The sequence below is a fragment of the Rattus norvegicus genome, chromosome 2 (genome assembly GCF_036323735.1).
Source record: "Rattus norvegicus strain BN/NHsdMcwi chromosome 2, GRCr8, whole genome shotgun sequence".
NCBI lineage: Eukaryota > Metazoa > Chordata > Mammalia > Rodentia > Muridae > Rattus > Rattus norvegicus.
This window is the reverse complement of record NC_086020.1, coordinates 100,840,991-100,854,931: the sequence shown is the minus strand read 5'-3', so window position 1 is coordinate 100,854,931 and position 13,941 is coordinate 100,840,991.

The following is a 13,941-nucleotide window of genomic DNA, read 5'->3' as shown; positions in this document are numbered from 1 at the left end:
ATGGGTGTCTTGGCTTTCTGTTTACTGCTTGATGCATAATTAATGTTGAAGTCAGAGTTGTCACATTCTCTTATTTCCTTTTTGTAGCTATTGGTATTCCCAGTAGCAATTTAAACTGCTAGGTCAGCTTGAATTATTTTATACATAATATGAACAGAAGAGGTAAGTTCTATGTCTAAGAGCAATAAAACCTACAAAGATTGAAAACAAATATAGCTACTGTGAGTAGTTTTTTTGTGATAAACATGATATTTATCCTTCCTAAGTTTAAATATCTTCTTATAAATGAGAAATATTGTGCCCTTCCAAAATTCACTATAATTTTCTAAACAAAAACAAAAAAAACAGTTATACATGAAAAATACAGATAAAAGTGTTCATAGAAGCAAGAAATGGAATAGAAAGCACTTGTCCCACAGCATCACCCACTATAATATTTATTTTGGCATTTGCTTCAAACGCATCTCTGTAATTTAAAAAGAGAAACATTCGAATACTTAAATGTTAGTTTTTGAAGGTTCTATTTTTCTAAACCTCAATTGTTAACTCATTTGCTAGAACTTCACAAATAATCAGCCCACTTTTATCCTATATCTCAAGTTAAACATAGGCAAATTATACACTCACATCTTTCTGGATGATACTATGTGAATGAAAGTAATTACCCTAGAAAAAATGTAGGACAGACTTGTATTCTTAATAGTTCTTAGAAATTCACAGCTCTGTTTATGCACACACACACACACACACACACACACACACACACACATTGTGTGCTTCTGCTTTGCTTGAGAACCACTCGTACTGTTCATATTTCCTTGTTGAACATTAACTTTACCAAATTTCCAAATGTAATTTTATATAGCATTTTATTGTTTCCTCGGGAAAGATAAACCTCAAATGAGTGGAGTGTTCTATCTAAGTGTTCTGAGATTTGGATAACGGATTATTCAGGTGTTGATTGATTTTTTTTTTTTTACAGAAAATTTTATCCACTAAAAAATAGCAGTTTTACATTTGCTGACTTTGGAGTTTTGCCAGGACAACAATATTCACATTGTATCATCTCATTCTTATGGAATTGACTATCTATTTTTGAATGAATAAAATTGGCCAAGACCTAATAATTAGTATGGATCTGAGTAACAAAGCTACCGATAGCATATCTTCATAATTTCATGAAGGTCCTCTCTTCTGGAATCCACAGCTTCAGTAATTGAGAATATCTGTCAATTTGGTACACAGTACTTAATAAAATAAGTTGGAAAATGAAATCTCCAGAGATTCCCACTGGATCATAAACCAGAAAAGCCTACAGAAAGGATAATGCTGAAGACACAGGAATTCATAATGGGCAGAACATTGAAGAATTTGATTTAATACTTTAGTTAAACAATATATTATGTGGTCTTTTAAGCCCTGATCTCTGAATTTGCTGAGGAAAAAAAAAGGTAACATTTTCAGTCATTTTTATAGACATCTATACCCCTTATAAATACTAAATGGCTCTCTATACATAATTCTAGCACTGTAATGATTTAAATTTCATAACAGGTACTTTTGTGCTTACTGTCATCTATCTGAAATTGTAGAATGTTACAAAATTTGAAAAGTCACATAGGGAAGTGATTTTTGTCTTCTGAGATTCTGATGTGAAAAATGTATCAACACCCCCAGTCTTTGTGCTGTACATGAATATTGTTCAGTGATTTTTCTTATCAAAATATAAAACCAGACACAGCCCTTGGAGAAGGACCATGGTCCTGATGAGATTACCTCTGATGCAAAGTTTTTATGGAACTTGACAGACAATTAGCTCCATGACCACCAGATTGGGACAGGCTCATGCATGAGATTCCAACAGCTATCTAGCATAATACCCAGTAGGGAGGATTTCATGTGTCAATCAATATTCTCTGACATTGGAATATCTAACAAAAAAAGTCAAATTGTTTTGGGCAGAGTTGCCATATTGCTCATGTCAAAGTAGTATGTATATACCATCTGCTACAGTATGTGTCTTTAGTGTTCCCTAAAGCATATATTTTATATCTGAAGTGGCATGTGGGAGATCCTGACTCTTTTAAGGGTTGGGTCTTAATGATAGTTCTTTGTGTCATTAGAGGTATGCCTTGAAAATTATAAGACCCCAGTCTCTTCCTGTCTTTGCTTCTTTGTTATATTTTATTTCCAGTGTACAGTGCATTTGTTTTTTGATAGTAAATTTTTGTTTCTAGCAAGCTTTCTGGTATTTTGATTCAACTATTTGTACTGAAAGTTCCTCATTTTGGCAAAATCACCAAAGTGATTTTAATAAATATGTGTTTTACTTGGTGCATTTCAAAAATTCCATAGCAATTTCAATTTTCTTCATACTCTACCTCAGATTGCAATCTAGGATAAAATAGGTAAGTTTCAAGTTTCCTGTCTCAGCACCATCAGTTCATTGCTGAGAAAAATCAAGATGCTCCAGAAGTTATCAAGTATTTTTATTGAGCCCCATCCCTCAAAAGAGCTGTCTAATACAGCTTACTGAGAGACTACAACATTGGAATCTTAGCTCAGATAGTTCCAGTTCTATAGTACTATGTCATATTAAGGGCTGGGACAGTTTGCACCAGATTGAGAAAAGAGCACATTTTAACTTTCCATATTGTTTTAATGCCAAAATCTAGGGAAAATATTGTCATGTTTTACTTTTGAAATCATATTAAGTATTCTGGTTTATTCTGGGGAAGACAAATTCTTGTATGGAATATAGCACTGCCCCAAACCAGTAGCAGAAAAACAGCCATAGGGTTGCTGAGGGTATTCAGAGATTTATGTATGAATTCCCAGGCCACTAATAAAAATATGACACACTACTTCATAGAACCTATACATATCTGCACATATGTTTCAAATCATCTCTGGATTACTAATAATACCTAATACAATGTACATCCTATAGGAATAGCTGTTATACTTTATTTTGAGAAGACTTTCAAAATACATCTATACATGTTCACTACAAATGTTTTACAAGTATTTTAACAGTGGTTGATTGAATGCAAAGAATTCATAATCCCTATAGATGTTCAACTATGATATCTCAATGACTCTAAACTATCTTGCAGACTGTTGGAAATATTGTTCTATATTTAATTCCAGACAGCTCCTTGACTATAGTGCTTAGTCTTATAAGTAAAGGAATTTACAGTTAACTTTTATAGATAAATTTTTCCTATCATGTTCAAAATCAATTCAGAACAAAAAATTCACATTTGTTCTGGTGACCATGAAAGAAACATAAAATTTATACTAAATAAAAATAATTCAAATAATTTCCTCTGTCTCAATGATAAAAACACTCTCATCTAAATATTTCAAGCCATGTGGATATGCTCCTCATTGCTGTCCTCAATAGTATCAAAGGACTCCCAGCTCTTTAGGTAGGTCATTATTGTGCTAGGCCATGTGGAATTCTAGAGAACATAAAAAATCTTAGAGAAACAAAGATCTATGAAGTCAATCAGTGTTTTGTGAAGATAATGAACTAGCTGGGCAAAGGAAGTAGATGCAGATATTCTTGATCTAGATATTGAAGAAGGAAGATGGAAAGAGATTTTTTTAAATCTCTCTTTTAAAAATAATTTTTTTATAAAAATGATACAAAGTAAACCAGGTTTATAACGCAAGAAAGATGTGCCATACATGTGAATTTTACAGGTGTGAAAACTAAGGTAGCTCACTAGTGGAAGGAAACATCTCTTCAGCCCCAGTGTCACCAAGCTTTGTGCTCACAGTACGCATTCATTGTGCTAAATGGATATGATGGATATGGCATAAAAAGATTTATACTTGTGGAGAAGGGGGGACTAGAAATAGTGGAGAAAGAGAAGGCTGTGCCTGGGATGTATTGTAGAAGGGAAAAGGAAAGAAAGGAAAAAGAAAGAAAGGAAGGAAGGAAGGAAGGAAGGAAGGAAGGAAGGAAGGAAGGAAGAAGGAAGGAAGGAAGGGAAAAAATAAAGAGGGGAGGGGAGGGGAAGAGAGAGAGAGAGAGAGAGAGAGAGAGAGAGAGAGAGAGAGAGAATTCACATCTCTGCCTCAGAGCAGATCCATAGGATTCTAAATGTTATCAACAAATTGATATTATGTATAGTCATAGATATTTAATAAAATATACCTGCATGAGAAAACATTCTGCAAGGGACCTGAGAAATCTTATCTTGGAACATTTACACCAATTCATTTGTAAGGGACAAAAGAAAAGAAACAATACAAAGTTGGCCATATACATAGCTGTCTCCAGTTTGTGTTCTTCTCTTTTAGTTAAACATAGATGAATCTGAATTCTTTCTTGGAATTGTTACTGAAAAAAATAAAATTGTCTGGACTAACTGCATTACTGCCCATTCAACAACTTTGTTTTCTAAACAGTTAAACTACTTAGCTACTGTTGAACAGTTGGGATGATTTATCTGTTTATGTATCCCTTATTCCCTAGAAAAATTTGAAAGCTCCTTCCATACCAAGAGTTCTGAAGCTTCATCCCTTTAATCTGAGATAAAAGTACCAGACTAGAAACATAGCCAGGCACACAAAACTGGGGTGTGAAGCATATACTGTGAGTGCAGAGACCAGAGGACAAGAGGTTGAACTCTATCAGGAATCAGGTCAGCAGAACCCCATGGTCTGTGCTATCACATTCCCAAAGCAAAAGAGCCCTGCAGTTGTTCACACACATGATAACAAGTTATAAAAATGTTCATACTGCATCAGTATTACTTTAGGGGGGATTCCACATTTTACCCTTGCTGACCTACCTAACTATTGCATAACTTGCTGGAACTGTTTAAGAAGAAAAGGATGGTGTGAGAACTGAAGTGCAGTTCTGTTAGATACCAAATACCTGTCTTTAATGGTGACTTTATGCTTCAACTTAAAGAATTTGCATTTACATCATGATGGTGATGGTGGGAATCAGAGAATGTATATTAATTTGTGCCTCACATCCATGAGGCCAATTTCTACATAGATCACACCATGAAGTAGAGTTAATGTTTCCAGTTATAAATCAGTGAGCTTTAGCTGTACACTTGTTCCCAATTTGCATTTAGGAATGGGATCATCTAGACAGGCTCTAAGTGCTTCTTTGTACAAATTGGTCCCAGGACAGCAGAGGCAGCTTGATTTGTTCCTGCCTTCTGTACACTCGCTATTGAAAATGATACATATGACAAAGACCACACGTTGCACTATGGGTTACAAAAGGATGGCAGCCTCATTGTATGTGGCAGGAACAAAGGCATTAAAAACTAAGCTTCCTAAGCTTTTATGTCCATCCACTTTCTAGAGGAAAAAACCTTTAATTTCTGCTACTGTATTAATGCATGCAATAGGTTGAGATAAAAGTGAAAATTGATTTACTAAACATAAAAATAAAAGGTAAAGAAAGAATTTAGGGGAACAGCAGGATGTGAAGGGAATGAGCAGGAGAAAACAAGAGAAGATGGAAAAATTAAAAAGGAGACAGAAAAGGAATGGGGTTAACAATGAGAAGAACATGGAAGGAGGAAAAGTAAAGAAGAGAGATTTCAGGAAAATAAGTAATACACTAAGGTCAAAATACCCAGAGGACATGGAAGCAATAATTGAGAAGTGTGAGCTAATCCACTGTCTCCATGATACATTTTTCAACACTAGTCAACATCTCAAGAGTAGAATATCTGTCATGAATATGAATCATTAAACCAAGGTAAAACTCAAGTACAAAGATAATTTTTTCTGGATTTTTCTCTAGGACCATAAAGAATCCCTTAGTTTGTACATTTAGAGAAATAAGCATTTATAGGTGGAAAGAATGAATTCATGTTGCACATGGGCCTTCTTTATGACTTAGAAGTAAAAATATGTAGAAACAACTTTTCTGCAAAAGAAAACTAATTCTAAAAGCAATCTCTAATAAGTAAATATCCATCACATCATGATAAAAGCATGTGGTATGCCTTCCATTTCCCTGGGTGAAAAATTAAAAATAGTATACAGTATTTTTAAAGCACAAGTTAGGTACTGATATTTATTATATTTATTTATCAATCTTAATTATATTAAGGGTATCCATATATTTAAAATATGTTAAAAGTTAAATAAATGCAGGTTTGACATAAGAAAAGGAGATGAAGTAACTGAGATAAATTCTTGAATAATAGAAAAACCATAAGGAAAAGATATAGCTGAGCCATACACGAAATCTATGAAGGATGTGAAAAAACACATATCCAACAAAAGGACTCTGGGTGGCCTGGACACATGGAAGGAGAGAAGGAGTTCCAGGCCATTGCAAGCCTGGAGATACAGCAATTGCCTTTGTCAGTGGGCATAAGAAAAGGGCAAGAAATACAGCCTGTCATTCAGGGAAACTACAGGAGAGACAGCAGAAAGCACAGCATAGTACTCTGAGAACAATGTAGTACTCCACAAGGTGTCAACACAATATAGGAAAAAATAAATAACTAAATAGGTAAAGACACAGAGACTTGCACACTCGTGTTTACAGCTGCACTATCAACAAGACAGAGCATGGAACAGGTCTAGAAATTTATTAACAAATGGATGGATTAAAATGCAGTAATACATTTGACTAACTGAATAATTTTCCCCTCCCCAGACACTTTCTATGTAGCCTAGGATGGCTAATACCTCCCTATGTTATTTATCCTGGTCTTAAACTTGGACATCCTCCTGTTTCAGCCTTCTTTGTCCCTAGATATCTGTATAGCACCGTGACTGATTGGAATACCTCTCTTTAGTTTTTAGGTGATTGCTTTCTACCTGAGTTTCATGTGTTTCCCCATGGATCTAACTATGGTCCAACATAAAGAAGATTAGCTACATTACATTAAGACCTGCTCTGATGAGTGATTTTCATTTTACCCTATTTTTTATATTAAAAACCTTATTGTTTTTGATTGGGTAATCATCACAGATATTTGAAGTTATAGCTCCATCATATAGATGTCAGCATGTACCATATAAATCATTCCGAATCACAAAGCCAGAAATGGGATTAGCTGATGACATTTTCATTTGATAAAATTAAGAACAAATTATATTCTTTCTACTAAGGACAGAAAAAAATAAAACCTATACCATTCTGACTCTAAGAAAGAGGAAAAGGAGAACATGTAACCAATTTCTTTAACATTATTTTCATGTCAAATACAAGCACATTATATAACATTTATAAACTCTTTACTGTCGGTCACTGATGTGATACTAAAGCCCAATTTAGTAAAATTACATCTAAAAGCATCCAGGCTGACATGATGCTTTTCTGAACTATAAAATAAACTTTAAAGTGCACAAAAGGACAGATTAATGGCTTTCATTAGCAAAACTTCCATTAATCTTTTTCTCATCTACTACTTTACGACTCTTGCTATTAGGTTGAAGTTTTCGGTTTTATGTTTTTTCGCCGCTGTTTTTGTTGTTGTTGTTGTTGTTGTTGTTGTTGTTGTTTTTGTTGTTGTTGTTGTTGTTTTTGTTGTTGTTGTTGTTGCTTTGTTTAGTCTTAGAAAGATTGAAATTAAGTTAGTTAATGTCATTTCAGTGTAGGCATAAAGAAATTCAGTTCTTTAGAGCAGTTTTAACATATCTTTCCAAAAGGACAACTATTGCTTATTGGGAAAAACAGGTGCTCTACAAATAAAGCTGTGCTGAGTAACAATAAGCTACCTAAACAAGGACTTGAGGCAAGATCTGTACATCTTAGTAAATAGGCAGCACAAAAGCAGAGAAAGGAATCAGTTTTTCCTGACTCCATTATCTCAAGATTTGGCCTTTGCCATCATTCACAACACTTGAAATTAAGATGAAAAGTGTTCTTCCCAGTATTCCTAGTTCTGAAGTAAGACTTAAGTTTTTTTTATTATTTTTAATTTTTTATTTTTACACTCCAGATATTATCCCCTCCCAATCCACTCCCTTTACTCTTTCACATCCAATACCTCCTCCCTGCTACCCCAACCCTCCTCTCTGTAGGATGATGTCATTATGCAGGTGAAGGCAGGTACAAGATAGAGGGAGGCCTGTCATTGGAAAAGAATAAAGGATGGGTGGTAGGAAAGTTTTAGAGGAGGAGGAGACTGAAGTGGGAGGAGGAGCAGCTGAGAAAACATGGAGGCAGATGTTAAGATTCCTCTCTGCATATTTACAAGTTGTTATGAATTTCCTAGGAGATGGATGTGTAAATGGCTTTGTATGTCTAGGTGGGCAATTATATATTATCAGTTGGATAGAGGTTATTGTGTTTTGTGTTCTTTCATGTTGTGATATAATTGAATTCAAAGAATATGTGGTGGCTGGAAACACTGGGCCGCCATGGAATTGGGATTTGTATGTCTGGCACGGTGTCAACCTGCCTTGGAAACTAGATGGGTACAGAGATTGTTGCCAGTCTCAGAGAGTAGCCATCAGCAATGTGATTTGGGAATAGAGCAAAGTGGGTGAGACATTTTGCTGAGTGAGATAAAGATATCTACCAGATATCTTGGGGCACTATGATGCTAGATCTAGTGTGGGGTAAAAGACAGTATTTTTTCTTAGAATTTTACAGCAACAGGTAGCAAGCCAATGTTGTGGTAAGCCTAAGAATTGAGAGAAAGTTTTATTTTCTAAGTAAGAGGGGGCAAGTGCCATGCTGAAAACATGATGTCCCACGCATGGGAATCTTAAACAAAGAAGCACAAACAGACTTGCAGGCTGTATGTCCCCTGGTGTGATAAGTAGTGGCAGCTCAGAGAGTTCGAGATTAAAAGCTGCTTTTTTAGAAAGTTGTTTAGAAAATGTTTCAAGATACTCATATTCCTTCTAACATGGGTTCCACAGGAATTTTGGATTAAAATCCTAGTGAGACAAGCTGCTTCTTTATGACAGGTATTATTAGAAGGTAGTTAAGTTTGCTTTAAGAAGAAAAAGTACAGAGATAACCTGAATCATATGGGGATTCACCCATGTTTCAGAACGTAGGGAAATTTAGTCACTGGCTGCAAGTAGAGAGTTATAATAGAAGTTTGTAACACCAGGCAGAGTGAATACAGACATATATTATAAAATTTTTTAATAAATAAAAAATCTGATGCTCTGGGTAGAGAGCTTGACAGATAGATATATTTTGGGATAAAGTAAGTTGCTTACTTATGTGTATTAAAATTGATAGAAGGTGTTTAATTTATTTTATGAATTACCCTGCTAAAGGCCATATGGATTGATGATGCTGGCTAGTGAGGGTTTGTGGATATTTTTGGTATTTACCACAACAAGAAGCTCAAGTTCTCTTAGCATGGTCTCCAAGGGAGACCTGATATGACAGATTAGAAAAGTCTAATCCTGTCACACAGGATCACACACTATTGCTTATGATATTTTTGTAAGATTGTTTAATCTTCATAATGGTTGTAACTTAGAGTTTTATGGTTATATTATTCCCCTGGGAGAGAGTACACAATACAAGCTTTTCTGGTTACAGACTAAGGAACATGATGTTTTGGGAGAAAAGTTTGGGTTGTATTTTTAAAAAGTGTGATTAGGCTCTGGAAACCTTCAAGAATTATATTACTCAGCTATCAAAAACAACGAGTTTATGAAATTCGTAGGCAAATGGTTGGAACTGGAAAATATCATCCTGAGTGAGCTAACCCAATCACAGAAAGACATACATGGTATGCACTCATTGATAAGTGGCTATTAGCCCAAATGCTTGAATTACCCTAGATCCCTAGAACAAACGAAACTCAAGACGGATGATCAAAATGTGAATGCTTCACTCCTTCTTTAAATGAGGAAAAAGAATACCCTTGGCAGGGAAGGGAGAGGCAAAGATTAAAACAGAGACTGAAGGAACACCCATTCAGAGCCTGCCCCACAGGTGGCCCATACATATACAGCCACCCAATTAGACAAGATGGATGAAGCAAAGAAGTGCAGACCGACAGGAGCCGGATGTAGATCGCTCCTGAGAGACACAGCCAGAATACAGCAAATATAGAGGCGAATGCCAGCAGCAAACCACTGAACTGAGAATAGGTCCCCTGTTGAAGGAATCAGAGAAAGAACTGGAAGAGCTTGAAGGGGCTCGAGACCCCAAAAGTACAACAATGCCAAGCAACCAGAGCTTCAGGGACTAAGCCACTACCTAAAGACTATACATGGACTGACCCTGGACTCTGACCCCATAGGTAGCAATGAATATCCTAGTAAGAGCACCAGTGGAAGGGGAAGCCCTGGGTCCTGCTAAGACTGAACCCCCAGTGAACTAGTCTATGGGGGGAGGGCGGCAATGGGGGGAGGGTTGGGAGGGGAACACCCATAAGGAAGGGGAGGGGGGAGGGGGATGTTTGCCCGGAAACCGGGAAAGGGAATAACACTCGAAATGTATATAAGAAATACTCAAGTTAATAAAAAAAAAAAAAAAAAAAAAAAAAAAAAAAAAAAAAGAATTATATTGATTAGATTTGATAGAGGGAGACTGCCTGAAGAACTAAATTCAAGAGAATCAAAGAAAAAAATAGCTCAATTCAAAACTTTTGTCTTGCAAATTATATTTTGCAGAATGTATCTGCTTGGATTCCTGGTCTCAAGGACTTTCAGCTGGGTCCCGTCAAGATAGGCATTTCATGGTGCAACATTGCTCCATTTTCCCTATGCCCTATTCCACAAGGATATCTCAACACCCATATCCAGCTTGAAGAAGTTATTGAAGAGTTGTCTCCCCAATTCCCTGACTTTTGGGGGGCTGAAAGTGGTAATTCTAAGGTTGTTTTTATGAGGAATTTAAAAATGATCATCATTTAACAGGGAGAAATCTAGATTGATTTCTACAGCAATAATCTCATTTGGTAACTAAGCTAAAATCATATCTTTACTTTGGTATAGAATTTGTTTAAAAAAATTTAAATTACAAGGGTTACAGTCAGTCTTTCTATTGATTCCACTACAAACTTCTGAATTGATTACACATGTAACTTAAGGGCCAAATAACAAATTTGTGGCTCTGAGTTTGTTAGAGTACTTTCAAGATAATATATTAAGATAGTTAATGGACAACAATGCAGATTACCTTATATAGATAGATGGTTTTCAAAAACATCAGAAGTCCACAAATATGAGATTTAAAGTTATTTATCTTTTGTTGAGACATATCTGCTCCTAACAGTTCCCCTTTGGCATTTTTAACTAAGAACTTGAGCATCTCTACCTCCAGGGGAGGCAATACTTTGTGGCTAGGCAGCCACTGGGCAGGAACTGCCTATTTCAACTACAGACTAATACTGTCTACAATGGGACACCTTATACAGAATAGTCGACTGATAATTTTTCTAAGCCAGAATTATTAGCCCTTCAAGATTTCAAGAGTCTGTTAGTTGATTTTGTGCCAGAAGGCTGAAGATTTGTGCTTACATGCTGCTAATAAAGGACTGTGCTAGTGGAGATTTGTCTCTACAACCTTTCAGTTCTGGAAGCTGTATTACGTTTCCTAGGTTTATAGATTGGTCACTCTCAGATTTCTGGTAGGGTGGAAGATTGATTAAAGTCTTATAACCTATCATGCTGTTTAACTTTGAAAATGCATATTTATTAGATAGTTATCAGTATATAAGCTAGCTAGGATATAACATAAATTTTAAGCCTTTCTTAAGTTGAAATGGATAACTAAACGTTCTGTTTAACTGACAAAATGTTGGGCTAGGTGTTAGGTATATTTTATGCTTTTAATTTTCAGCTGATATTTGAGAGAAAAGGTTTCTTTTTAATTTCACAAAAAGAGTGAAATGTAGGATGATGTCATTATGCAGGTGAAGGCAGGTACAAGATAGAATGAGGCCTGTCATTGGAGAAGAAGAAAAAAATGGGCCGGAGAAAAGTTTTACAGTGGGGAGGAGACTGGAGCAAGGGGGAGAGAGGAGTAGCTGAGAGAACATGGAGGCAGATGTTAAGATTCCTCTCTGCACATTTCTAAATATTCCTAAGTGATGGATGTGTTCAGGGCTTTGTATGTCTAGGTGGGCAATTATATATTATCAATTGGATCAGAGTTTATTGTGCTGTGTATTCTTTCATGTGGTGATTTAATTGAATTCAAGAGAATATGTGGTGGGTGGAGGCACTGGTTCACCACGGAATTGGAATTGGCATGGTGTCAACCTGCCTTGGGAACAAGATGGGTAGAGAGATTGTTGCCAGGCTCAGAGAGTAGTGTGATATGGGGTAGAGCAAAGCATGTTAGAAAGTTTGCTGACTGAGATGAAGATATCTATCAGATATCTTGGCGCACTACAGTGCCGGATCTAGTGTGGTGTAGAAGACAGCATTTTTTTTTCTTTTTTTATGATCTTACAGCAACACCTCTCCACTATGATGTCCCCACCCATTCTACCCTGCCAGACCTCTAAATATCCTGTAGCCCTCAGTCTCTTGAGGGTTAGGTGCATCTTTTCTGGCTGAACCCAGACCCAGGAGTCCTCTGCTATTTATATGTGGGGAGCCTCAACTCAGCTAGTGTATGCTGCCTGGCTGGTGATACAGTGTCTAAGAGATCTCAGGGGTTAATATACTTATGGTTCTCCTAAAGGGTTGCCCTCCTCCTCAGTTTTTTCCAACTTTTTCCTAATTCAACCAGAGGGTTAGCATCTTCTGTTCATTGGTTGGGTGCACATATCTGCATCTGACTCTTTCAGTTGCTTGTTGGGTTTTATGGAGGGCAGTCATGATAAGTCTCTTTTGGTGAGTACCCCATAGCCTCAGTAATGGCGTCATATCTTGAGGCCTCCCCTTGAGCTGGATCCCAGGTGAGCCTGTTACTGGACTTTCTTTTCCTTGAGCTCTTCTTCATTTCAATCCCCACCATTTCTTTCAGACAGGAGGAATTATGGGTCAATGTTTTGACTGTAGGATGCCCTGTCTTTCTTCTGGAGGTGAGCTCAATGAGTTCCTTCTCTGCACTGTAGAGCATTTCACTTAGAGTGCCCCCCTTTGAGTCTTGAGAGCCTCCCATTTCTCAGATCTCTGGTATATTCTAGCGGGTCCTCCTAACCTCCTTCCTCCTGAGGTCATCTGTTTTCATTCTTTCTGCTGGCCCTCAGGGCTTCAGTCCTTTCCCTCAACCCAATATCAGATCGTGTTCCCCTCTCCCCTCACATCCGTCCCTTTAACTCCCCTGTTCTTCCCTCCACCCCCTTGCAGTTGCTTTCTTCTCCCTCCCAAGAGGGACTGAGGCATCCTCAATTGGGCCCTCAGTTTGTTGACCTTTTTGAGTTCTATGGACTGTCCCTTGATTATTCTGTACTTTTTTGTGGCTAATTTCCAATTATTAATAAGTACATACCATTCATGTCCTTTTGGGTCTGAGGTACCTCTCTCAGAATGTTAATGTCTGTTCCACCCATTTGCCTACAAAACTCAGGATATCATCATTCTTAATAGCTGAATAGTATGCCATTGTTTAAATGAACCACATTTTCTGTATCCATTCTTCTGCTGTGTGGAATCTGAGTTGTTTCTAGCTTTTGGCTATCACAAATACAGCCACTATGAACACGGTAGAAAATGTGCCTCTTTTGCGTGGGAGGGTATTTTTTTCGGTATATTCCCAAGAATGGTAATGCTGGGTCTATACGTAGGTTTATTTCCAACTTTCTAAGGAACCTAAAAATTGATTTCCAGAGTGGTTGTATCCCACTAACAATGGAAGATTTTTCCTCTTTCTCCGCACCCTCATGTGTTGTCACCTGAGGTTTTAATCTTAGCCATTCTGACTGTTATAAGGTGGAATCTCAGGGTTGTTTTAGTTTACATTTCTCTGATCACCAAGGACTTTAAAAACCTCTTTAGGTGCTTCTCAGCCATGCAAGATTCCTCTGTTGTGAATTCCCATTTTAATTCTATACCCCATTTTTTTCATTG